General features: G+C 42.7%; 1 long non-coding RNA gene across 3 annotated transcripts; it reads right to left on the bottom strand.

Annotated features, from left to right (window-relative positions):
- Positions 1-835: 835 nt before the first annotated feature.
- LOC309849146 lies at positions 836-10,230 on the bottom strand. 3 transcript variants are annotated; one of them, XR_014303524.1, is made up of 5 exons: positions 10,120-10,230; positions 6,178-6,350; positions 5,964-6,029; positions 2,199-2,367; positions 836-1,142 (listed from the first exon to the last, which is right to left on the bottom strand). It is a non-coding gene; the product is annotated as an uncharacterized lncRNA (long non-coding RNA). The 3 variants fall into 3 exon arrangements; XR_014303525.1 differs by having other exon boundaries at positions 2,199-2,330; XR_014303526.1 differs by lacking the exon at positions 10,120-10,230 and adding an exon at positions 9,360-9,461.
- Positions 10,231-25,409: the final 15,179 nt, after the last annotated feature.

Raw genomic sequence — 25,409 nt, 5'->3', positions numbered from 1 at the left:
CCCCAACAGTTCATCACTACCTGTAGGATAACATGTAAACTTCCAGGATGGGCTCATCAGCCAGTCAGTCTGGACCTAGCCCTCATTTTCTCCTCCTACCTCCCAACAAATACCCCATATCCTAAACACACATGTTCCTTAAACCTGTGTCTTTCTCACTCTGTTCCCTTTGCCTATGCTACCTGCCTTTATCCTACCTGTTCTTCAAGACCCTCTTCAATGTCACCCCTACTATGAAGCTATTCATCCATCCTCTTTCCTCCCTACAAAATTAGACCTTTCTCTATTTCATGTCCCCATGGCCTTTTTAACATAATTCGATTGCATCACTCTCCACATTGTTAATATCACTACTAGTCTGTCTCCTGCCAAGAATGTGCATTCCCCAAGGGTAAGGATCTCTCCAAATCCAGCAAAATAGGTCTTCAACACAGGTATCAAGGAACATTATTCAGTGAATGCATGTAAAGATATTGCACTGATGATTTTTTCTATTAGGAGGAAGTCCACCAGTTATTTCTAGCAATCCAGTGTAAAAGGCAATGCTTGCCTCTCATTTGTAAAAGCCAAAGGATTTTCCCAGAAACCTTCCCAAGAAACTATCATCACATTATTAGAACTATTCTGATAAATTCTGAAGAAATGACTCTTGCCTGAGTTACTCTAGCAACTGAGGGTAATGGATGGTTACTTGAATGGAAATCTTCAGATTATCCCTTTTATTATTGAATTTCAGTGAGACAAAATGTTGGTATTATTCTGTGCTACACAAGATCTTATAAGGAAATCTAAGGTTAAGTACTACAGGGGTCAAGTTTTGTTTTGTTTTGTTTTTTATTTGTCAAAGAGGAGAAAAATGAATATTGATATCACTTGAGAAAAAAAATGGAGAAACTATAAGGTATTTGCCTGGTGCATGACAATGTATTTCTCAGCATAAAATATCACGTAGATTCTATAACCAGTTTTCCAAGGGATTGTGATTTGTCTTGCACAGGGCAGCATTTGGAACTCATTTATGAGTTCTGTAGGCTTGTGTTCACAATACCTACAGTTGGAGTATCTGATTTCATTCTCCGGAGCACTGAGGAGACCTCCCAGACTGCAGGATAAATAATAGCGATTCTGTACAGAGTCAAGATCTGGTCCCAAGAGAAGGGCAAATAAGAATAAAGAAGCAAAATGAAACAAAAAACAAAACAAAGTTAAAAAGAAAGAAAGAAAGAAAGAAAGAAAGAAAGAAAGAAAGAAAGAAAGAAAGAAAGGAAGGAAGGAAGGAAGGAAGGAAGAAAGAAAGAGAACAGAACCATCTATTAATCCAGGAAGAAAATGCATAACATCGTTTTCATTATTAGGATTCCCTTTGTTTTTACTCTCAGAAGAGTCAGCCAACGTAAGTTTCCTTTCCCGTTTAATTCCCAAGAGGGCACTTTTGCTGTGCAGGAAAAGGGCCAGGCTGAATGGTTTAGAAAATCTACTTACTCCCAGTAAAAATACTGCACAAGAAAGCACTTTTATTCTTGCTCCAACTCCTTTTCTCCTATTTCCTGTAGGGATTGCCATGAAAACCCCAAAACCAACGGCTTATATGCTGGGGGGCCTGGGCGGCCTTGACCCACTCCTCATCCTGGAGTGGACAGGGGTGGGGTGGGAGGGGGAAGGGAGGGAGGAGCCTCTCAAGGGGGTGTGGAAGGGGCACGTGGTCTAGCAGAGACCAAAGAGAATGAAGTGCCGGCACCTAACCTGAGGCTTGTTGAGCTTACAGGTGGTTAGAAGGGTGTTTTCCTTTATTTTGTGCTTGACCTCAGAGAAACACTTACTTCTCCACGGCATCTCCCTGTCAATCATTACGTTAACTGGTTAGCTCCTCTTTTTTAAAAAAATAGATTTCCTAAACTTCAGACTCCTACATGGAACTGCCCAGGAGATACTACCCTCACCTCCACCTCCTCCCTCAACTCGCTCCTTCTCCTGCAGTCTTTCGTTCTTCCCGTGGTGGTGTCAGCACCACCCATGACCCCAACCACAAAGGCGACAAATGCAGAAACCGTCCCATTTCCACACTCTCCTTCCACATCCCTCCCCACAACCCCTGTGACCCTGGTGGCGGGTCACTAGTTATGAACTTCTGGTGAATTTCTCCCCAAATGATTTCCCACTTCCTCCTACCACCCACTCCTCTAACAGGGGGAGCTCACCATTTCTTCCTGTAGAGCGCTCTCTGGTGCCCAGCAGACGCCTCGAGAATGTTTGGTTTTGATGGAATGAAAAGGGATCTTCCCGTTAATTAACTTCCCATGAATGATTTTACCAGATTCTTTCGAGATAGGCTGAAGATGCAAAATAGAACAGGATCTCATGAGATATCTGAGAGGAAGGAGTGTTAAAAGGAAACATTATACAAATTTCCTCTGCTCTCATCAGCATGAAGAGCCATCCGTAAATATTTCACAAAGCTGACCCTCGGTCCTGCCTTAACCATCCTTCTGAGCTAGGCTCTGCCCATGGAGTAATATACACTGATCTTGATGATCTGTGGGTTACAAGAGTGCTTCTCAAAACCTCCAATTGTCTAAACTCTTGTTAAAATGCAGATTCTGGTTCAGGGGTGTCCGGGAAGGAGCCTGAGTTTCAACATTTTAATAAGTTCCCACATGATGCCAAGGCTGCTAGTTTCGACCACACTTTGGGTAGGGAACACTACCAATGATAATCTTTCAGGGGCGCCTGGCTGGCCCAGTCGGTGAAGCATCTGCCTTCGGCTCAGAACATCTGGAGTTCCAGGATCAAGCCCCTCATCAGGCTCCCTGCTCAGTGGGGTGTCTGCTTCTCCCTCCGCCTCTGCTCTTCCTCCTCCTTGCACTCTGTCTTTCTCAAGTAAATAAATACAATCCTTATAAAAAATTAATCTCTTTCAGGGTAAAGGCTCATTGCCACAAACTATAGCACTGTCAATATTGAAACATTAAGGGACGCCTGGGTGGCTCAGTTGGTTGGACGACTGCCTTTGGCTCAGATCATGATCCCAGAGTCCCAGGATCGAGTCCCACATCAGGCTCCCAGCTCCATGGGAGCCTGCTTCGCTCTCTGACCTTCTCCTCACTCATGCTCTCTCTCACTGTCTCTCTCTCAAATAAATAAATAAATAAATAAAATCTTTAAAAAATATATATATTGAAACATTAATACTGGCTCAAGGCTCAACAGCCTCCAAGTGCTGCGGTTTCAGCTTCAATGCAGTAAGGCTTTCACCCAAAATGGCGAAGGCTCCCAGAGCCGAGAAACTCTCCGAGGCTTGCCTTGCTGGCCATTGTGAGTCTTTCAGGATAGGCCATTTGCACAGGTATGGGCAGGCTTCAGAGACAGAGACGGCATGGCAGGAAGTCTTTGTCTCCCCTGACTCTATAGGATGAGAACCGGTAGGAACCTGGGGCCATCAAGGCGACCACTCCACAGGCTGCCAAGCCACCTTAGGGGAAAACCCTGGTGGTAGCCAGAGCCACAGTGCTAAAGCAGGGAGGAAGGAGGCAGGGAGAAATACCCCACTCATTCTCCCTACAATGGGGAGGCCAAATCCAACTGGAAAAGGTGGGTAAGAGAGCCCCGTGATCCAATCCAGCGGGGACCATGTTCCCGGGGGAACAAGGCAGGAGAGAGAAGAGTAAGAAATGGATACGGATTGGTTTAGTGGAAAATAAACACTTCACCAGCCCCTATAATCAGAGATTCAGAGCGGATTGAGAATTCTCATCCTTTTTATAGAAATGTGTGGCTATTTTAAATCATGCCATCCCTAAAGACAGAGCAGGGGAAAAGTCACTCTTGGAATGGTTTGCTGTACACTCTGACTACCAAGGCTAGGTCTGGCCCAACAGTAAGCAAGCAGTGGGTGTGGGAGTCCCCCTCTGCCTATTTCAGTTCCAGCCACTGTACAGAGAATCTGACCCGAAACTCCCACTTCAACCAACAAGTTAATTCTTTAAAGGACTCTGGGCTCAGACACAGTTCTAAATAACATTGCTGGCTTTTCCAAGTGAATGCCTGCTTTCTTTCCCAAGGACCCCTGTCATGTCTAGAAAGATGTAAATAAGAAAGAATGCTTTCCATCCACTCAGACCTCCTCCAGATGCATTGAAAACGCAGTGAAGGAAACCAGGCAAACTGATTATAGGAAAGTACACAGGACACTGGGATTAAAGTTTCACCTTTGAGTTCATCCCCAACAGAGCGACAGAAAGCAAAGTGCTGAGGCTTAGCATATCCAGCTTAGGAGGGGAAAGGATTTCTCTGACCTCATTGCCTGAGAAAAGCTCAATAGGTCACATTTCCGGCTTGGGCCACCAAATGCTCCTTTGGCTTTTCCTTCCTATGCACAAAATTTCAGAAGTCACTGTGTTGCTGAATTTCCTTTGGAAACAGAAAAAAATAGTCATCATTGTTGACTGCAAGGGACAGCTCTGACCTAGAGTCAATGATTTCTTCCTGCAAGTGACAAAGCCTGTTTCCTCCAGCTGGTAATGACACTCTGGAAATGTGCTGGACATGCATTTCAGAAGCAAAGAATCCATGGCAAAAATGCAGTCTTCCTTCTACCCTAATCAATTGAAAATGAAGAATATTGTTTTAACTCCAACATGATTTTCTTTTTGTATTTTTTTAAAAAACATTTCATGTATTTATTTATTTGAGGGAGACAGAAAGAGAGAGAGAGAGCAGGGTCAGAGAGAGAGGAAAGGGTCAGAGGGAGAAGCAGACTCCCTGCGGAGCTGGGAGCCCAATGCGGGACTTGATCCCAGGACTCTGGGATCATGACTTGAGCTGAAATGTGTTGCTTAGCCAACTGAACAACCCAGGAGCCCAAGAATCGTGTTTTTAAGACAGTTTTTTTTTCTATTGTGACCAAACCCATATAAACATAAAACTTTCAAATAGAACCAATTTTGGGGTGCTATTTTGTCTTTTACTTCATTAGTGTTAAAAATATTTTGTTATTGAGGTATATTTGAGACTCGAGGTTACGTTAGTTTCAGGTGTGCAACATAGTGATTTGACAACTCTATATGTTATGCTATGCTCACCAGCAGGGTAGGATATGTCACTATTTTAACTATTTTTAAGCATGCACAATCAACGGGATTATGTACATTAAGAATCATATTTTATTTTCATGCTAGTGATTTTTTAAAAAATTTAAATTCAATCAATTAACATATAATGTCTTGTTTGTTTTAGAGGTAGAGGTCAGTGAAGAATACTATTTTATTTATTTATATTTAAAGAGTTTATTTATCCATTGGACAGAGAGAGAGAGCACACAAGCAGAGGGAGCAGCTGGCAGAAGAATAGGGAGAAGGCTCCCCAAGGAGCAGGGAGCCCAATGTGGAGCATGATCCCAGGACCCTGGATCATGACCTGAGCTGAAGGCAGACGTCTTAATCGACTGAACCACTCAGGGACCCCAAAGAATCATATTTTAAAAATAAATTCCTGAAGCACCCAGGTGGCTCAGTTGGTTAAGTGACTGACTCTTGATTTTGGCCTAGGTTGTGATCTCAGGGTCCTGGGATTGAGCCCCGCGTTGGGCTCCACACTCAGCAAGGAGTCTGCTTGTCTCTCTCCCTCTCCTCCTCTTGTTGCACTCTCTCTCTCACTCTCTTTCTCTCTCAAGTCTTCAACAATATACATAAATTGCTAAACATGGATATAATAAAGAGCTATCATTTTGATTCTAGAGAAGAATGGGAAAACATGATACTTCTACAGAAATAATGTTATAAGCCTAAATAAGAAAAAAAAAATCCCAAATCCCTTTTCCATGTAGGGAAGGTGAGTAAGGGTATTGAGGGGCTTTCTACTCATCATTCACCACCTTCAGGAAAGTTCCCTTGACCTCTGCTGAATATACTATCTGCCTGGCCAGCAGGCCTGTCCTGGGCTTACACCATTTCATTTGCAAGACTCACCATCAGAAAGTACATCCTTCTGGTATTGTTGCAAGTTATGTAAGCACTCTGCATCAGTTTTCTCATCTATAAAATGAAGATTAACATTAGTATCTACCTCATAGGATGGGGAATAAGGGTTAAAGTAAATAAGAGGATTAGTCAGGATATGATAGGTTCTGCAGCAGTAACAAATAAACCCCAATATTTCAGTGGCTTCACTGAAAAAGTTTACCTCTTGCTCATGTCACAGTCTGAGGTGAGGGAGGTGGCTTTCCTCCAAGGGTGCTCAAGATCCTGGGCTGTTTCCAAATAGCAGCTCTGACATCTTGGAGGTCTTTGCTTGCTGATGAAGGGAGGATTCACACTGGATCTCTACTGGCTTGGCCTCAAAGTGATTTGTCCTTTCTGGTTATGGCCCATTGGAAGTAAGCATGTATATATTAGAGCCACAACAAAAAATATAGGGTGTACTCTAAAGGGCCACTGTTTAATGGGTCATTTACAAAGCCAGGAGCAAGGTTAGAAGAAAGCACAGTGGTGATGAGGTATATCAGGGGTACCAGCAGTTCAATCCAACCCTGGATTGTTAGTACCTAAAACTCAGGGAGGAGATGAGGGGTGGAGGCAGGGTAGAAATAAGTAAGCTAAACCCTCTCTCTTCCTGCCCCTCTAATTTTTGCTCTTGCCTCCCCTGTGGCCAAACGCAACTAAAAACTGAAAGTCGATGGAGCCTAGGTGACACCATTCTCTCAAGGTGAGCTTCCTGGGGTCCCAGGGCAGGGTGGAAAAGTGAGTCTGGGACAGCAAATGGGCAATGTCTGGCAGAACATTCAGAAGGCTTGGCAATGTGCTGAGCATGCAGTTAGCCCCAAAAAGAGAGAAGGAAAGAAGTCAAGAGTACGTGAAGAAAAATACTTAGAAGTTGCTTGTGTTTATTGAGGTTTTCATGGTTAACTTTACCTCTGACAAAGAGAAATTCGCATTTGCTAAGAAGAATTTTTCTCTTTTTAATGCAAGTTTTCCAACAAAGGCTCAGTGTCCAAAGCTGGACTGTTCTTTCTCCCTCTTAAAAGATGAGTTTAACAAGAAAAATGGTGTTTTGTTTGCGAAGTGAGAAACATTGATAGCTCTGCCCCAAAGTACCTTATCTGTTCAGGCAGCAATTACAACCTGAGTTAGGACTAATGGCACAGTTACACTGATAAGTTGCTGTTACTGTTTTCATTCTTTAACTTGCCAGCGGAATCCTCTGTTCCCTTATCTTGTACTGGGGTCAACCCAACAAGCGCAGGAGAAGTTGAAACTCTGACACTTCAAAGCACAGGACATCGTGAACACGCTCACTAGTTGTTTGTGTTGGGCTTCACTAGATGATAGGCTGCGTTCCTGGCCAGCAAAAGGCTTTGCAGAACAGTTTCTGATGTTTACTCATATGTAACTTCCTATTCTGCATGTAAGTCAAAGGATCTTTTCCAAGGATCAAATTCATTTCTGGTTCCTTTCCTACAATTGTGTATTTTGATGTCAGAAATTCATCAAAAGTTTGAATCTGAAGGAGGTTTGGAAGTCATTTCGCCCAACCTCCTTGTATACCATCAACACCTTGAAGAGATCGGGGTTCTGTTTTTGCTCATCTGCTTTCAGTGACAGGTGGCTCTCTGAACCAATACCCATGGCATCTTAGTGCGGCCTTCGAGCAAGGAATGGGCCTTTGCCGCACTATCTCATTCACTGCTCACAGCTCTCTGAGTTGGCTACTATTCTTTGCCCCACGTCACAAATGGGGAAACCAAAGCAAGAGAAGAAATTTGCCCAAAGATATACAACTAGATTGCGCTGATGCAGGAGTTCAAACCCAGGTATCTTTCCTCCTAGACCCCAAGTTTTTCTCCACTAAGGTGTCCCAGAACCTTTCAGAACAATCCATTCTCACCAGGGCTCTGAAATCTCCTTACCTATAGCACCCCATAATTTTAGCTAATTATTTTAAAATTTTGATAAGATTAAAAGATGGGAATGAAAAGTCTATTAATGATAGTTTACATTCTCTACCACTCTATTGTTTATAAAGCATGTCAGTGAACTTGTCAGCAGTCCTATGAGACAGTCAGTATCATCTTTATTTTACTTTATTTTAACTTAGAAAGCTAAGTTTCGGAGAGTTTGCACATGTTCACATATGCAGCCCGATGCAGGGCGGAAACAGAGTCTAAGTCCTTTAACTCTTGGTCCTGGGCCCTTTGCATCATGCCATGCCATCGACTCAGTGAAACATGAAAACATCGACTCAGTGTGTTGGCTCTTGAAGCAGACACCTTCTCAAAGTGCCTTTGTCTAGACCATCAGGAGAAATCATCCTTGCCCTGGTTTCCACACTACTTCCCACCTTGTTCCAGTGCACCATGACCTCCTAAACTGTTGAAATGAGGAGGTTCAGTCCTCCTAATAAGCCTGTCCCATGCCTACTCCTTAGATTTAAATCCCAAAGAGAAATTCTGTCTCCATCATCTTTTCCACTTGACCTTGGTCCAAACTAGTAGTGGTCCTCCTTGGTCAACATTTTTCCCGAGACTGGATTTTAGGAACAGGAGCAGATCAGACAGAAGGCAATCTAGAGCCTTTGCCATCATGCAGGAGTACAATGATGTTTCTGTTTGGTCCACAGGATGCCAAACAGCTGCTTCCAAATATCCAGATGTTTGGCAATGTGTAAAACAAAACCTTGATTCATTGGGCAAATATTTCATTGCCATCTAATCAATCAACATGTGCTAGATGCTTTGGCATCCGAAAGATGTTATGCTTAGTAGTGATTAATTTTAATACTGCAACCTCCAAAAAGTATCCCACAACAAAAGCTCCCTACAGTAATTTCCAGTGCATAAATCTTCTTTCCATGTTGCTTGCCAATCTGACAAAGAGAAAAAGGTCCCCCCACATTTTGCAAACTCTTTAATCAACTAAACACATCTGCATCAAAGGCCAACATTTCTTCTGTTGAGTTACCAGAGAAAAAAGAAACTCTTGGTTTTCCCCAATATGATAAGCTCAAACCAAGGCAAACAAGACACATTTTATTTTTTTTATTATTTTTTTTAACAAGACACATTTCAACCTTCTTTACCCTGTCTTTGATTTGATGTGATTTTTTTATTGAGTTATAATTGACATATAACATTGTATTAGTTTCAGGGGTATAATGTCATGATCTGATTTGTATGTATTACAAAATGATCATCGCAGGTCTAGTTACATCCATCACCATACATAATTACAAAATTTTTTTTCTTATAGTGAGACTTTTAAAATTTATTCTCTTAGCAACTTTCAACTGTGTTTCACTTTATATCCTGTTCTTTACATAGACTAACCAATGAAATTATTTCACGGTTTTTCCTGATTGTTTTTCCTTACCCAACTACTTGGAAGCACATTTCCCAGATCATGAGTAACATGTACTTGAAGTAGCATCCAGTGAGTAGGATCTTCAAGTTTTCTCTCAAGAGAGATGATAGCTTTTTCCTCCTTGGCAGATTCTAAACATAACCCAAGCTTCTTTACTTCCTGCTGGAGTCTTCAATCCACTGCTACTCAAATTCCCAATAGTATCCACTTTGTATTAAGCTATCCCTACATTTGTCAGACTGTGCTAAGTGCTTTAAAGATATGCCTTTAATTCCCACAAGAAGCCATTTTCTTTTTTAAAGTTTTTATTTATTTACTTATTTTTAGTAATAGCTACACCCAACATGGGGCTTGAACTCAAGATCCTGAGATCAAGAGTCATGTGCTCTTAAGGACTGAGCCAGCCAGGCACACCTCTCCAGAAGCCTTTTTATATATGCCATTAAATTTGTACATAAGCAGCAGCTTGGAGAGGATCATCACTTTGACCAAGGTCACATGGCTATTGGGCATCAGAGCTGGCGCTCCAGAGCCTATGGGTTTAACTCCTCATTCTTCACCTGCTTTCAGAAAGATCATCCTCACAAACAGGATGGAATTCACGGGCCCCGTGCACAAGGTCCATCCCAGGATGGCCCTTCCTTGTCTTTAGCCTTTAGTCTTTATGTGCCCTGTGATAATGTTCCTACCATGAACCCTGGGATGCAACCTCACAGATTGTAAGACTTTCCGCACATCCTACTCTCCTCACACGCAGCCTCGTACTCACCCAAACTCATGCACTGCATGCTTAATATCTTTCCATGGGACAAATTCCCACTCATCGAGCAAGGACTCCTCAAAAGGTAACCCATCCCTGATGTTCAGCTGACCCCTGATGGTTTACCCTTCTTCCACGACCATGGTTACAGATTCCTTCCTTGGTTACAGAACCTCATGCGTTTATTGTCTTAGAATGCGGAGCACATGTTTTGAAATCATTTGCTTGTCTGGCTCTCTTTTTAGCCTGAGAGCTTCTTGAGAATAGGACTGATTGCATCTTTGTGTCTCTAGGGCCTTGTATAGTAGGTTTTCAATCAGTGATTATTAAATAAATGTTGAACTAAATCTACACTAGTTACAAGGATGTGTGAGTGGTTACTAACATTTAATACCTCCACATAATGCAAACTGTCCTCAATTTGTGCCTCTATGGGTTTCTTAGAATGAGGCTGAATTCCTGTCTTCACAAGTCTTTAGGCAGAGAGAGTTTCTGCTTTTGCCTTCTGTGTAGACTGTGAAATTAGCCTTTAATGAGAGAGAGGGAGAGGGAGAGAACTCTTTCTCTCTGCCATTCCAAAATCCCAGGAAAGGACCTGATGGACTTGATTCTGACACTGGAATGATGATCACCACCCATGATCACATTATTCTAATATGACTGCTCCCATGTCACTGGGAGGAAGTTGCAATTCTATTAAATGAGAGTGGGGGTGGGGTGCCGAGCTAGGAAAACAACAGATGTCCACGACAGTCTGCTAACGTCGACGGTTGAAAAACAATCTCTTACTGGGGTTAGCGAACCCTTGTTTATACAGTCATCCCTCTCAATGTTTTGGACATTTTCGTAAGGGCCTCTTAAAAGATCAAAAGGTCACCAAAACTCAGAGAAATGCCTTTCTAATAGATGCATTACAGGCCCCTATGGTTGAGATATTTAGGGGCACAACAGCGTTCTCCATAGTTTTCAGTTACCCCATGCAGGGAGCTGTGAATGTCCTTTACTCAGAAAGCCAACGAGCTCTCTCCATTAACACCAACACTTCTGTCATCGGTGGAAGGTTTCGGGCAGTTAGGTTCTAAAGGTAAAACTCTGTCAGCACCAACATATGCAGAGCAAATGGAATCTAGAAGCCCTTTCCGTGTTAGGCTCAAGCCATCACCCCGTGGCACCAGGCACTATATTTGAGAACAGGTGACTGAATGCCTCTGAGCCCCTCTTTTCTCAGCTGTAAACAGGGAATACATAGCAAAGCCGAGTTGCTATGAGAACCAAGTAAAACCAAGGAAAGCACTCTTATATGAATATTATTTACTTGTGCTATTTTAGGAAGAAAAGGGAAAATAATTGAAGTACCCATTTAAAAGGGAATGGTATATCAGCTCTGTGTAACTACTCATATTTTGGTATTAAGGGTTTTGCAGTAATCAGAATGAAAACAATAACAAAATGGGGAAATGACTGGCACACTGAAGGAAGAATAACGGTGTTACATTTTTCTGGTGAACAATATGTATGCATATGAAAAAGAACTAGAGGGGCACCTGGGTGGCTCAGTGGGTTAAAGCCTCTGCCTTCAACTCCGGTCATGATCTCAGGGTCCTGGGATCCAGCCCCGCATCGGGCTCTCTGCTCGGTAGGAAGCCTGCTTCCCCCTTTCTCTCTGCCTGCCTCTCTGCCTCTTGTGATCTCTCTCTCTCTCTCTCTCTCTCTCTGTCAAATAAATAAACAAAATCTTTTTAAAAAGAGAAAAAACTAGAAAGGGGGTCAAATAAACACAATTTGGTATTTTGGGGAGGAGGCAGACTGGGGGAAATTTTTTCCCCTTGTAACTTCATTTCTGATAGTATTGCCTGTGTTTGAAATTATATTTTTATAAAGTTCCTCCTTAAAATGACAGAAAGCAATTAAGTTCTGTCCCTCCTTTCTCATAGGCGTCCTTCTCCGAGAGGCAGGTAGCTATGGCATCCTGGACCATTTGCCCGAGTCCTGTAGAAGTCTTCATGGAGTCCTGGGTCCAGTGAGGAGAACTAAAGGTAGAGTTGCCCAAGTGTTGAAATGATTAAGACATATGGCATCTTCGATAGAGGTGGAAGTGTGGAGGCAGGGCACATGTGGGCAAGGTGGCACAGTTTGCAATTTTTTCCCTGCCCACCATCTTTTTGTCCTACTTCAGCTATCTGTGCCCATTCTTCCGCTGGGAGGCCTCCTCCTCCCTATCTCAGTCAAGTGTCATAGGTGGAGATGCACTGGAGTCAATTAGCACATCTGTCAAGAGCCATAAAGGCTCCGAGATTTTAGTCTACATGCAAGAAAACAAGTTAGCCTGCTATCATTTCATGGATGCTTATGGAGAACATAAGACTCTTTGGCAGAAACACACACACGTGCACACACACACACAAAATCTATTACTCAGAGCAAAAACAGTAGCTAAAGTGTCAGCATATTTGTTTTGGTCTCCCAAGCTCCAGTTCCACAGGGTGGCAAGAAGGGAGAGGGGATATGTTCACATGTAGTGGGTTGTGTTACAGCAGAGAAACTAAGAGCCCAGAGCCCAGTACATTTTGAGCAAGCAGAGAACACTGTTGGCGCAACAAGTCAGTCTTTCCTCCCCACTCCCTCCATGCAAGCAACAGTCAAACTATACGTCCTTGACCTACTCAGTTGCACGTGTGACTAACTCCAGAGCCACTCAGGAAAAGGATAGACTTTGAGGCTGGGCACACCCAGCACATAACAGATGCTCAGGGCCATGTGTCCCCCAACGGTATCAAATTTGCTTGGCTACATACAGACATGCATGTGAGCCACCAGACCTACTGAGACCAAATAAAACCTTGGAAACTTTTGCTCCAGATGGCAGCAACTAACTTCCCATCCCACTTCCATCCCCGATAAGAATTCAGAAGAACCATCTTGTGACCAATAGAGAGAAGTCTGTGTGAGAGTAGAGTGTCCTCAGAGAAAGCAAGATTGAGAAATGGAAGAGGTCAGGAAAACGGATCCTGATGTTTGAACCAGTGTGTAAGGCCAGGCTTAAAACCAAGCCACATACCTACAGAATGGCCATTTACGGAAGGCAGTGTGGGTATAGTTTTCTGTCACTGGCCAGTGGAGTGCTGGACACAGATTTAGTGCAAACCTGTGTTAGGGTTCCCCAGGGAAACAGACCCATTTATCTACAGCTATCATTTAGCATAGCTATATGATAGCTGGATAGCTAGATAGAAAGAAAAAGGGGTTGAGGGAGAGAGAGAGATTTATTGTATAGGATTATGGACATAGACCAGTCCTAAGATTCACAGTTGGCAAGGTGGAGATATGGCAGAGCTGGTAATATAGTTCTAGTCCAAGTCTGAAAACCTGAAGGCCGGGAAAACCCATGTCCCAGTCCAAGACCACCAGGCAGGAGGAATTTTCTCATATTCGCAGGAGGGTCAGCATTTTTGTCTTCTTCAGGCCTTCAACTGATTGGGTGAGACCCACCCACACCACAGAGAACCATTGACTTTACTGAGTTTCCCATTTCAAATATTCATCTTCTCCAGAAACACCTGTACAGACACACTCAGAATAATGTTTGGCCAAATGTCCAGGCACTTGTGGCCCCAATCAAGTTGACACATAAAATTTAACCATCACAACACTTGTACTATTAAATTTCATTCATGAACGGTTATGAATGTGCTTAAATCTTTTTTCATTGGTGAATGTTTAAAGTCCCTAGCTGATTCAACTTCACAATTTTTATTTTTCCGGACTCTTAGGGAAAAAAAAATAATAAAAGGAGCTCTTTGATGAATCATTTGTTGATTCACTTCATTTAAGGTTTTGTTAGGGGTTTTAAGAGCTTAAAACTATGTTTTCATAGTTGTGTTATTCCTTAGGCTAAATTGAATCTGCTGGGTAAAACCTTCCCCTGTAGTATAAGTGTTATTACTCCATACTCATCTCTCTCCTCTTCCTGAAATAAAAATGGTCATGGGGAGAGGGCGGGGTAAGTACTTTTTCAGGATAAAAATCTCTTTGGCTTTCTCACGCTATTTTAAGTTCATGATCCTGTCCATTTGATATTCATTTTACATGCCTGGCTTTCATCACAACGATTAGCTATTTAATTACATTTCAGCTGAAACAGCCAGCTAGCCTTTCACTGAGATTGAGGAAAACCTGAGCCTCACTTCCAGGCGTTTCTGAATCCTTCTATTTCTCTGTGTTATCTTTACAAGCAGCCTTTAATACAGAGACTACAATGTAGATAATTAACCTTCTAATGGTGCCAGGTACATTAAAAAACGGCTTGATTTTATTTCTGCTCCACTCGAAGTCTTCATCCACCGCTCAACCAAGTATTTCCCCTGCCTTAGGCCTTCTTCTCATGGAGGTCCACAGTTCCTCTGTCAGGCGACCAGTCAGCCAAGAAGGAAGGCATGTGAGTGAGACCAAATTCAGAACAGAGGGGATGTCTTTTCATTTTTGTCCTGTGCTCTTCATCTTGACTGTAGAGTGGAAACTTCTGGCCTCTCCAGATGCTGAAGAATTCATCCCTGGCCCCTAAGCCCTCTTGGAGAACTGGGGGGAAGCTTTCTTCTCTCTGGCTCCTCACCATGGTGGAGAGACCAATAGGAATGGTGGGGTGAGGGCTCAGCCTCCTTTATCTGCCAACACGCAGAGAAAGTCTCCTCCCCACCTCTTCCTTTCCCTCAGCAGCTCAACAGCCTTCCTCAACAGCAGCCCTTCCCTGCAAGGGAAGCCTTCAGCCCTCTGCTTTTTGACTTGTGACTGCTGAATTTGTCAGGGAGAATAGGAAGCTTGAGGTTAGGCTTTGGGCCAACTCACGTCCTTTATGCTGCCAGCTGTCCTTGAATATAACTGCTTTTGTATCATCATTAAATCTGGCTTCTTGAGTCTTTTTAAAATTTGTTCGGAATCTGGAGGAGAGACTAGGTAATAGGTTTGATCACCTCTCATCAAACCCCAGACCTACAGCAAGGACTTGAGAGAACTGGCAGGGAGTTAAGTGGGATACTGTAACAACATGATACAAGGTCCCAAGAAAATATGTGCTTGGAAGACCAAAACGTGTTAAGTTTGGGGACCTGTTTCTCTTGCATTCTTTTCCACATCGCATCAAACATATAAGGTAGGGACGCCTGGGTGGCTCAGTTTGTTGGATGACTGCTTTTGGCTCAGGTCATGATCCCAGAGTCCCGGGATAGAGTCCCGCATCGGGCTCCCAGCTCCACGGGGAGTCTGCTTCTCCCTCTGACCTTCTCCTCTCTCTCACTGCCTCTCTCCCAAATAAATAAATAAAATCTTTAAAAACAAAACAAAACAAAACATGTAAGGTAGTTTTGATGGACACCATAAATGCAGCAGGATAGTCACAAGATAGACTTCTTCTTCTTCTTCTTTTTTTTATTTTTTAAGATTTTACGTATTTGTCAGAGAGAGTGAGCACAAGCAGGGGGAGTGCCTGAAGGAGAGGGGGAGAATCCCCTGCTGAGCTCAGAGCCTGATGTGGGGCTTGATCCCACGATTCTGAGATCATGGCCTGAGCCTAAATCGAGAGTCACTTAACAGACTGAGCCACCCAGACACCCCCAGAGTAAACATTTCTTTTCTTTTTTTTTTTTTTTTTTAAGACTTTATTTATTTGACAGACAGAGATCACAAGTATGCAGAGAGAGAGGGAAAAGCAGGTTTCCTGCTAAGTAGGGAGCCTGATTCTGGGCTTGATACCAGGACCCTGAGATCATGACCTGAGCCAAAGGCAGAGGCTTCAACCCACTAAGCCACCAAGGTGCCCCAAGAGTATACATTTCTAACAAGAGAACTTCCCTAGGTCATGTGATGTGTTCCAAATTACATGACACATGGAGGCATACAGTTCAGGCTATCCTGTAATTTAGCAGATGGACAAATGGTGACTATCAGATCTTTTTGTTGTAAAGGTGTGGGGAGTTTTTCCCCTTTACAATCAGCAAATACCCTGGAGAGAAGGGAGCTATGATTGTATCTAGACAATGCGTTTGTTGACTCTATTCCATTGTTTAGGATCATATTAGAACAAAATCCTTTTCAATGGAAGCCTATTAAACCGACATATTAGAAAAGGACAGACAATGCTTGCAGTTGAGAAAAACAAAACAAAACAAAACAAATTCAAATAAATAAATAATGGGTGAGAATCTCATAGGGTTTTTCCATAGTCTCCTGAAAGGCAGTCCCCCTCCTTAGGAGCATGTGTCTGTACCAGCTTTGGAACTAGGAGAACAACATGTCCGGGTGATGGCCTGAGCAAAGGTCAGGACAGTATGAAGGACAGAATACAGTGCAGTCCCAGGCAGGCAGGAAGAATGGATGAGAGCTAGACCAGAAGCCAGGGCAGGACCTGCATGCAGCCAGAGGGGCCAGGGGAGGAATGCAGGTGTGTGATGGTCTTCTCTTTCTGACTCTGCATCTCTGTGAATCTTTCTTTCCCCAGCTGGAAATAAAAACGAAACAAATTTACTTCTATACTCCTCCCACCCCAGCTCTGAAACCATCATGAGCCTTGGAAAAAGATAGATAGTGTTCCCAAAAAGGACTTTGTTCAGCTGTGTTCCTTGATGGGTTTCTGGAAACAGGCTGGAGAGCAGGGGAGAAGGAAGCTAAACCACCTTGTTTGACAGAGTCACACGAATGATATGCAGGTGTGAAGTGACAACGTCACTGTCATTCGTGGTGGTTATCTGGGACCCAGAAGGACAGACCAAATAATCACTTGGAGCCTTAAACCAGTCTTTCTGGGTGAGCCTCCTTGTGAGGATTCTCAGCTGGTTTCTTCCTCCCCCTGGTGCTAGAGCAAGCTCTCCTAGGATAAGGAGTCGATTCACCTGGATTTGACCTATCCAGTGGATTATTTCTAGTCAAACCAAAAAGAGTGTCCTCTCACTACTGTTTAAGAGTTTAGTAAAGAAGAGAGCACTTTGAGGACTCTAATACTGGCATTATAGTAATGCCCCATTGTCCAGCTGACTGCATTGTCCTGTGCTCACTTCCCCTTCCTCCCTCCAGTCAGCACAGACAAGGCAGAAGGGATAGTTCAGGCAGTTTACAGACTCGAAACCATGGGCCAAATAAGCCATTCTTAAGGAACAAGCATAGTCCACGCCTCTTAGATAGGATAATCTAGTTTCAGATAATCACATTCCTCCGATAATGGTTCACCTCTCCCTTTTCATGTTGTTCTCGGAAGTCCCAAGCTCTGATTGTTCTCTTACTATTTCCTGGATGGGACAGCTTCAGGGTTCTACCTGAGAAAAGGCATCCAAATTAGATATGGAGCGTTACACTTACGTCAACCGATCAACAGGATTTTCCTTTCCAGCAATTGCACGATAAGTCTTAAATGCTACACTAAGGCTAAAGCAATTATGGAATACGATTATATCAGTCGACTACCTTGCTTTTCGCCATCCTGCAGTTAAATTTTTGCAGTATGCATTTTGAGCCCAGGCTGCAAGCTAGTACAAAACATTTCCTACTCTGTGTGCAGTGTTTTTCCATAGTTTAAAAAAAAAATTGCCTTAAGACACACTCATTCTTTTCATAGCCATAAGCTGATGATATTTTTGATAAAAACAAGATAGTGCTCAAAGCATAAAAATCTAAATAATAAAATTAATTATGTTAATAACAGTAGCTAACAGTCTTCAGGGGTTCCTACTCCTTAGGATTAGGATAAAGCATTTCATAGACAGTATGGCATGGGCACTGACCGGTCAGAACTATCACTGGTCTCACACCTCTAGTAGGATACCTGAGGCCTATTGTCACATTAGGCACTAACCCTTTAGTTGCTGGGTCACAAAGAAGTGTGACGAATCTAGGGGTAGAACCCTGGCAGGAGACTCGGTGTTTTTTGGTGGGGAGGAGGTGGGGGATATGTTGAGAGCACTCATATGGAAATGTTATATATTTGAATAACAGATAATACAGATGGGTCCACCTGCTGCATATCATTCAAAGCCGCCAGGCCCTGTGCTAGAGCTCCTCTTCCCAACACAACCCTTCAGGGAAGATCCTGCATCTACATTCATTTTACAGAGAAGGAAATGCAATCCTACAGACTTTAAAGATCTTGCCCAAGATCACACAGCCGGTACAAGGAAGTAATAAGGATTGGGAGGGAGCAGTTTTAGGCTTATAGAAAAACTGAGAGAGAGTTGGGGAGATCCCACATCCCCCTCACCTGCACACCTGTGTCCCCCATTATTAACATCTTATATTAGTGCAGTGTATTTGTTATATTTCATAAGTTGATATTGATATATTATTATTATTATTAACTAAAGGCCATAGTTTGCATTAGCCTTTACTCTTTGTGTTGTGCATTCTATGGCTTTTGGCAAATGTATAATGGCATGCGTCCAACATTAGCACACGGAACAGTCTCACTGCCCTGAAAATCTTCTGTGCTTCTCTTCGTCACCCCTCCCTCCTCCCCACTTCCCCCAGCAACCACCGATCTTTTTTACTGTCTCCATTGTTTCACCTTTTCCAGAATGCTGTATAGCTGGAATTACACTGTCTACAGACTTTACAGATTGGCTTCTTTTGCTTACCTATATGCACTTAAGTTTCCTTCATTTCTTTCGTAGCCTAATAGCTTTTTCTTGTTATCACTGAATAATATTCCTTTGTCTGGATATGTCACTGTTTGTTTAGCTTTTCACCTTCTGAAGGACATCTTGGTTGTTTCCAAATTTCGGGAATTTTGAACAAAGCAGCTATAAACATTCATGTGCAGGTTTTTTCAACTCATTTCTGTAATAGTAAGTAGTATGATTACTGTGTCATATGGTAAGAGTATGTTTAGTTTTATAAAACTACCAAACTCCCTTCCAAGGCGACTATACCATTTTGCATTCACACCAGCAATGAATAAGAAAAAATGAATTTTTAAATCACCGTTTTGTACACCTGAAACTAATGTAACATTTTGTGTCAGTTCTACTCAAATGAAAGACTTAAAAAAAGAAATAACTAATTTTTATATAGACATTTATAATTTACAAAGCGCTTTTACTTATATTAACTGTGCCTGGATCACAGACAGACAGATTTCTTCAAAAGTAAAGCCCCTCAATATGTTCTAACAAACGGATGGATTTTTCTGTGTCATTGGTACGACCCAAGACAGGCTTCTACTTACTCAGAATCTATTTGGTGAACTGCAATAGTTTCTTTACATGCTTATCTTATTTAACCTCCATTACAATCTTCAAAGGTAGCTAGCATCACTTCCATCTGGCTGAAAAGGAAACTGAGAACCCAGAAGTCAAATAGATTGTTCAAGATAACAAAGGAATTCAAACCCAGGGTCGCCTGTCACCCGGCCCTGCCTTCATTACATTCTACCCCGTTACATTCCCTCAAAGCACATCGTCAGGAAAAACTGTGAAAGACTTGGAAGCGAGGTGGAGGTAAAGAAAAAGATCCCCAAGTGTCCTCTGTAGTGCGCCTTTCCTAGTTATCTTCCTTTTCACAGTCTCAGAGCTATTTTACCACTCTGCAAATTACAGAAAGCTGATAACAATGCAAATGATTCTTGTCCACAGAGTGGTAAATTACTTGCCTTTGCTGGAGTGCAATTGATAATTACCCCGTGGATAGACTGCTCTTTGTGTCTGCTAATTCCTTTCAGCATTCCCTCTCTGCCATAGATGTGTGTATCCATTTGAATTCTCCTTTGAACCAGCTGAAATATCTTATGGGTTCAATGATTAATGAAGGAGTTAGATAAATTCTTTGACATGTGTTTATTTTATACTGGTATGACAATCATGATTTTACCCTTAAAGATTATCTCTTTTTTCCTCCCTGTAAGCCTGGGGGGTATTGGGGGGTGGGTTAGGGGGTGGAGAAGTGGCTGGAGGGAGAGAGGGAAAGGGAGAGAGAGAATCTTAAGCATGTTCCAGCTTCACAGGAGCCCAATGCAGGGTTCAGTCTCCAGACTCTGAGATCACAACTGACTAAGCCACTCAGGTGCCCCAGGATTATTTTTTAACAGAATGTATTTTGTGTGTGTGTGCATCAGTAGAATCAGAAAAAATGCCAGTATTATTTCCATCTCGTGGTTTCTGTTTCATAACTCAGGGACTTACAACATGAGCATACAAAGTGCTGTGAGAGTTTGGATAGCTCTGAATCTCACCTTTTGAGATGGATGGTTCAGAGGGTCCGTTGTCAATTCTCTTTCCAGTGCTCCACTATGTTATTTCTCATTCTCCCCTGAAACGTTTTCCTCTTTTTCTGCAAAATTAAGATTCTCTGCTTACTGATATTTTAGAAACAGTGTGTTACGAGAAGGGGAATATACAATTGGAGCCTAATTAAGAATTTTAGACTTGACAGGAAATGACAGATGCTGGCGAGGTTGCGGAGAAAGGGGAACCCTCCTACACTGTTGGTGGGAATGCAAGCTGGTGCAGCCACTCTGGAAAACAGCATGGAGGTTCCTCAAAATGTTGAAAATAGAACTGCCCTATGACCCAGCAATTGCACTACTGGGTATTTACCCTAAAGATACAAATGTAGTGGTCCAAAGGGGCACGTGCACCCGAATGTTTATAGCAGCAATGTCCACAATAGCCAAACTATGGAAAGAACCTAGATGTCCATCAACAGATGAATGGATCAAGAAGATATGGTATATATACACAATGGAATACTATGCAGCCATCAAAAGAAATGAAATCTTGCCATTTGCGACAACATGGATGGAACTAGAGCGTATCACGCTTAGCGAAATAAGTCAAGCAGAGAAAGACAACTATCATAGGATCTCCCTGATATGAGGAAGTGGTGATGCAACATGGGGGCTTAAGTGGGTACGAGAAGAATCAATGAAACAAGATGGGATTGGGAGGGAGACAAACCATAAGTGACTCTTCATCTCACAAAACAAACTGAGGGTTGCTGGGGGGAAGAGGGTTTGGGAGAAGGGGGGCTGGCGTTATGGACATTGGGGAGGGTATGTGCTTTGGTGAGTGCTGTGAAGTGTGTAAACCTGGCGATTCACAGACCTGTACCCCTGGGGATAAAAATACATGTTTATAAAAAAAAAAATTAAAAGAATTTTAGACTTGAATTTGCCTGCCCTGCTTCACACATCTCATTGTATGACAGATTATTGTGTGTTTCGTGGATTTTTCAGGATACTAGTTTCTTTTGCTAGCCAGGGGCTCTTCATGAGCCATTTATGCTTTTATTCTCCTCTGACAAGGCAAGGGATACTTAGGAGATATGTCCTTCTCTGGGTGAGAAGAAATGTCAAAGTACTTTGGGTAGAACAGAAAGATGAAATTAGTGATTAAACTGTAATTTTGAGAGTCATGACATTTCAGAGAAAAAAGATCTTTGACACAAACCATCCAAACTCTTCATGTAACGCAAGTGGAAACTGAGTTCCAGAGAAATTAAATGACTTGGCCCCAGTAACACAGCTGGCTGGTGACCTTGCTAGAAATAGGACTGCCCCCTCATTTCCAGTTCAGTTCTCGTTCCATGACACACAGCATTTCAATGACCTTGCCCTTCAAGAACTCCAATTTGCACAATAGTTAAGAAATAACTATAGTGTGAATTATTTTCTTGAACTTCTCCCATCTTATGAAATCATGTGATTTATAAAAGCTTATTGTTTTACCAATTCGAAGGAAAAATCAAGGGCAAGGTCAATGGTGGCAAATTTGCACTTAAATTACAACTAGCAAAAATAAATATTAACCTAATATGAGATTTTCACTGTTGTTCTCACTAACAGTGAAAATCTCATATTAGACTCGGTCATATGACGGCCACACACTCCACCTCCCTTCATTTATGAAAGCCCTCCGGGTTTTTCTCTTAGCTTGCTGAAGTTAGGCAAGGCTGGCTAATTGATGCTAAAAACATATTTGCCTACTTAATTCAATAGTTAATGACTAAGAAAATAGTCCATTATTAAGAGCCCTGCATTTAATATCTCTCATTTGCATTCAAATTATTTTTTAAGTTGAAAGGAAGTTTGAGGGGAAAAGTGGATAAAAGCCTGGCTTCGTTCTTAGAAAACATTAAGCCTAGAGGATCCCTTGGACTTTCAGGCATGATAAAGAAAAACAGGTACTGCCTAATGCAGCCATCTGGACCCAAATGGTCCCAGTTAGGAGAAGAGGCATGTATAATTAGAAGCAGTCCGTGCAGAATAGTGTAACCTGATCAGTAGCAAGGACCTGAAAGATGTGTGCTTCTCTCATATCTGATCAGGAAGCTACCGTCCACTGTCCGGGGTCTGGACCTTTAGGTGGTCCCATTCTTGCTCCGTGGTTTGCACACAGAATTGCTAACCACACAAGATTAGCAAACTTGTGTTAACCACACAAGGTAATCTACATGCTTCCCAGTTTCGCATCTAACCTGCTTCTGTTAAGAGATCTCTCCCAGGCATCACTCACTGGAAGATCTGAGTAACCTGGAACTCCTTGGGAATGATGTTGAATGAAAATCTGTTTAATATTTCCATGGAACTCAGTAGTAAAGCCCTAGCCTCCTGATTTTTAACCCTGCAGGAGTAATGAGTGGTCAGTTAGATAATATCTGTGCCCACAAGTGAAACAACTCCAACTGCACTAAGTTGCTAGGTAAGAGGCAGGGGATGAAGATTTAAATTAAAGGTAACTCAAACACATTTATGTCATTTACCTCACACTCAGCCCAGAGTGGGAGGAACCTCAGTCGTTTGTGTCCTGGTTGCAGACTCATGCAAAAGAGATGCCCGGTGTCATTCCGGAGTGAGCCTCACACTGGGAAGCCATGCTGTTCACGGGGCAGGTCTGTGCCCCAAGCCATAGGCGGAGGCCCGTATCCCGCTGCTGACATATGGTGCCCCATCATTAGCCAGATGGTAGAAAGGCTGGAAAGGACCTGAGCACACATGAATTATCTAACCTGGGCTGTGGGAGGCTGTTAGGAGAGACTGGGCGGGGATCAAATCTGGTGTGTGGCTGTGGAAGCCTGAACAGGAATTTAAGATGGGGCTCAAGGTTAGCACGGATGAACCTCTGTCATCTGAATCACCTCAACCACCCGCCCCCTCTACTTATGTGTTGGAAGGCAGTTCCAATGTCCCTAGCTTCCCTCTGTGCCCAAAGAAACATCGAGGTTCAGAAGGAGAAATATTTGCAGTACCTATAAATTAGAATATATTCTGAGATAGTCTTATGCCTCAAACTACCTCACTTGATATTTTTTTTTAATAGGGAAGGTTTGTTTAGAGTCAGAGTTCATTGGATGAGGCTTGACCAGCCTTAGAAGGTGCAGGGTATGTCTAGTACCTTGGAATTATACACAAAATGGTGCAAATAGGATTTCACGCTCATCTTTCCAAGAAGAGGGTATATGTCTTGTCAGAGAACATCACAGGGGGGCACCTGGGCGGCCCAGTTGGTTAAATATCTGCCTTTGGCGCAGGTCATGATCCTGGGGTCATGGGATCGAGTCTCACGTTGGTTTCCTTGCTCAGTGGGGAGTTGGCTTCTCCCTCTCCCTCTGCCCCTCCTCCTGCTTGTGCGCTCTCTCCCCCTCTCTCTCTTAAATAAATAAATAAAATCTTTAAAAAAAAGAAGTACCTCAAAGATCTGCAATGCCCAAAATGTTTTGTAGCCACTGTATAGACCCCAGGGAACACAGCCTTTCTAATCATGGCAGAAAGTATCCTGAAAGATCATTACTTGAAGTAGATGTCAGGTAACTTAGGGCCTGTGTTTTGCCTGGCCCTTGGGTACCTACATCACCCCTCAGCTGGCCGAGGGCACATTGCCTATCATGCTCCAGAGATAAGTAGCTAACAGTAGGTAGGAAATGACCTGATTTCTAGTCCCCATTCTGCACTGGCCAGCAGCATAACATTGAGTAATTCACCTTCATGTCTTTATTTCAGTTTCCCAATCTGCAGAATGAGGAAGCTGGACTGCATTCCTGAGGCATCCCTCTCTGAGGACATGACAGACTATATATGAAGTCCATGATGTGGCTCTGTCTACGGAGAGGTTATGGGAGAGAAGTGGTCTGTTATTAGGAGCTCGTTCATTTTTCTGTCTTATAAGCCAAGCTGTATGCTTTAAGACATGTTGGATTTTGCAATCCATAGAAGAATTAGAAGCAAACAGATGCATCCAAGAGGAAAACCATCACTTGTGGGTAGCATTGAGATCTAGTGATAGGTTAATGTGCTAGTTAGGGCTGAAAACCAAAGATCACATATTTAAGATTATAATGGGGTACATGCTCTATGGTTTCTGATTTGGAAATATTGCTCATAAATCTCTCTTCCCACCTCTAATCTCCAGTTCTGCTCTTAGCAGAGAATATATATTTAGATTTTTGATCCTTGGCACCCAGTTCTTAAGGGACCAATTGCTAGTTTGGCATATTAGTGTTCTCAATTAGGTCTCCTTTTTCACCCCAGTCTCCAAAAGAAGTATCTGAGTCCTTCCATCGAAACTGGATCCCATCCTTCTCATCTCCTCCATTTTCCTACATGTCCCATGGCCAACAGTCTCTGCCACTCTCATACCCCATGGGATCCATGAGTGAAGGGTCCAACTCCTGACTTCGGCTCAGGTCATAACCCATGGGATCATGACCTGAGCTGAAGTCAGGTGTTGGACCCTTCACTGACTGAGCCACCAAGGGGCCCCAACCCCTCTTCTAATGATTCCCTGGAATGATTTTGAGAAAGAACTTGAGGTTCTCCACATCAACTCTTCAAATCCTGAGCACAGGAACAGTGATAACATCTGGGTGCAGAAAGCTTAGTGCCATTGTGGCCAGAGAGTGTTTCCTGCTAAATCTAGGGAGAACGGCCCCTCTGGGAGGCACGCTCCAGTTCTGCATCTGACTAAGGAGTAATGACAGCCTTGCATTTGGAAAATATCCCTGTAATGACATCAGGAGTCTTAAAAACTGCCTTTGGGGAACATATAAATTAGCGTTGTGATTAGATACACAGTACCTTAAGTACAAAGAGAAAGACATTTTTTTATTCTTTTAAAATCCACCTAATGAATAGCAGGGCTAGAATGACCTTTGCTGAGGAGATGTTATAGTAGTGACACTTGGCATCATTTTAAATATTGACTTCAAGGTCAATTTTGATCTGTTCAACTGTGATTTATTATAGATAATGTCAGGAGGTTCGCAGTGTGAGATCACCTTCATCTAGGGTTTCTCAAATATATATGAGAAAAGCTGGAGGCAAGCCACTTCTC

The sequence above is a fragment of the Mustela nivalis genome (genome assembly GCF_964662115.1).
Source record: "Mustela nivalis genome assembly, chromosome: 15".
Taxonomy (NCBI): domain Eukaryota; kingdom Metazoa; phylum Chordata; class Mammalia; order Carnivora; family Mustelidae; genus Mustela; species Mustela nivalis.
This window is presented reverse-complemented; position numbering and strand designations above follow the sequence as displayed.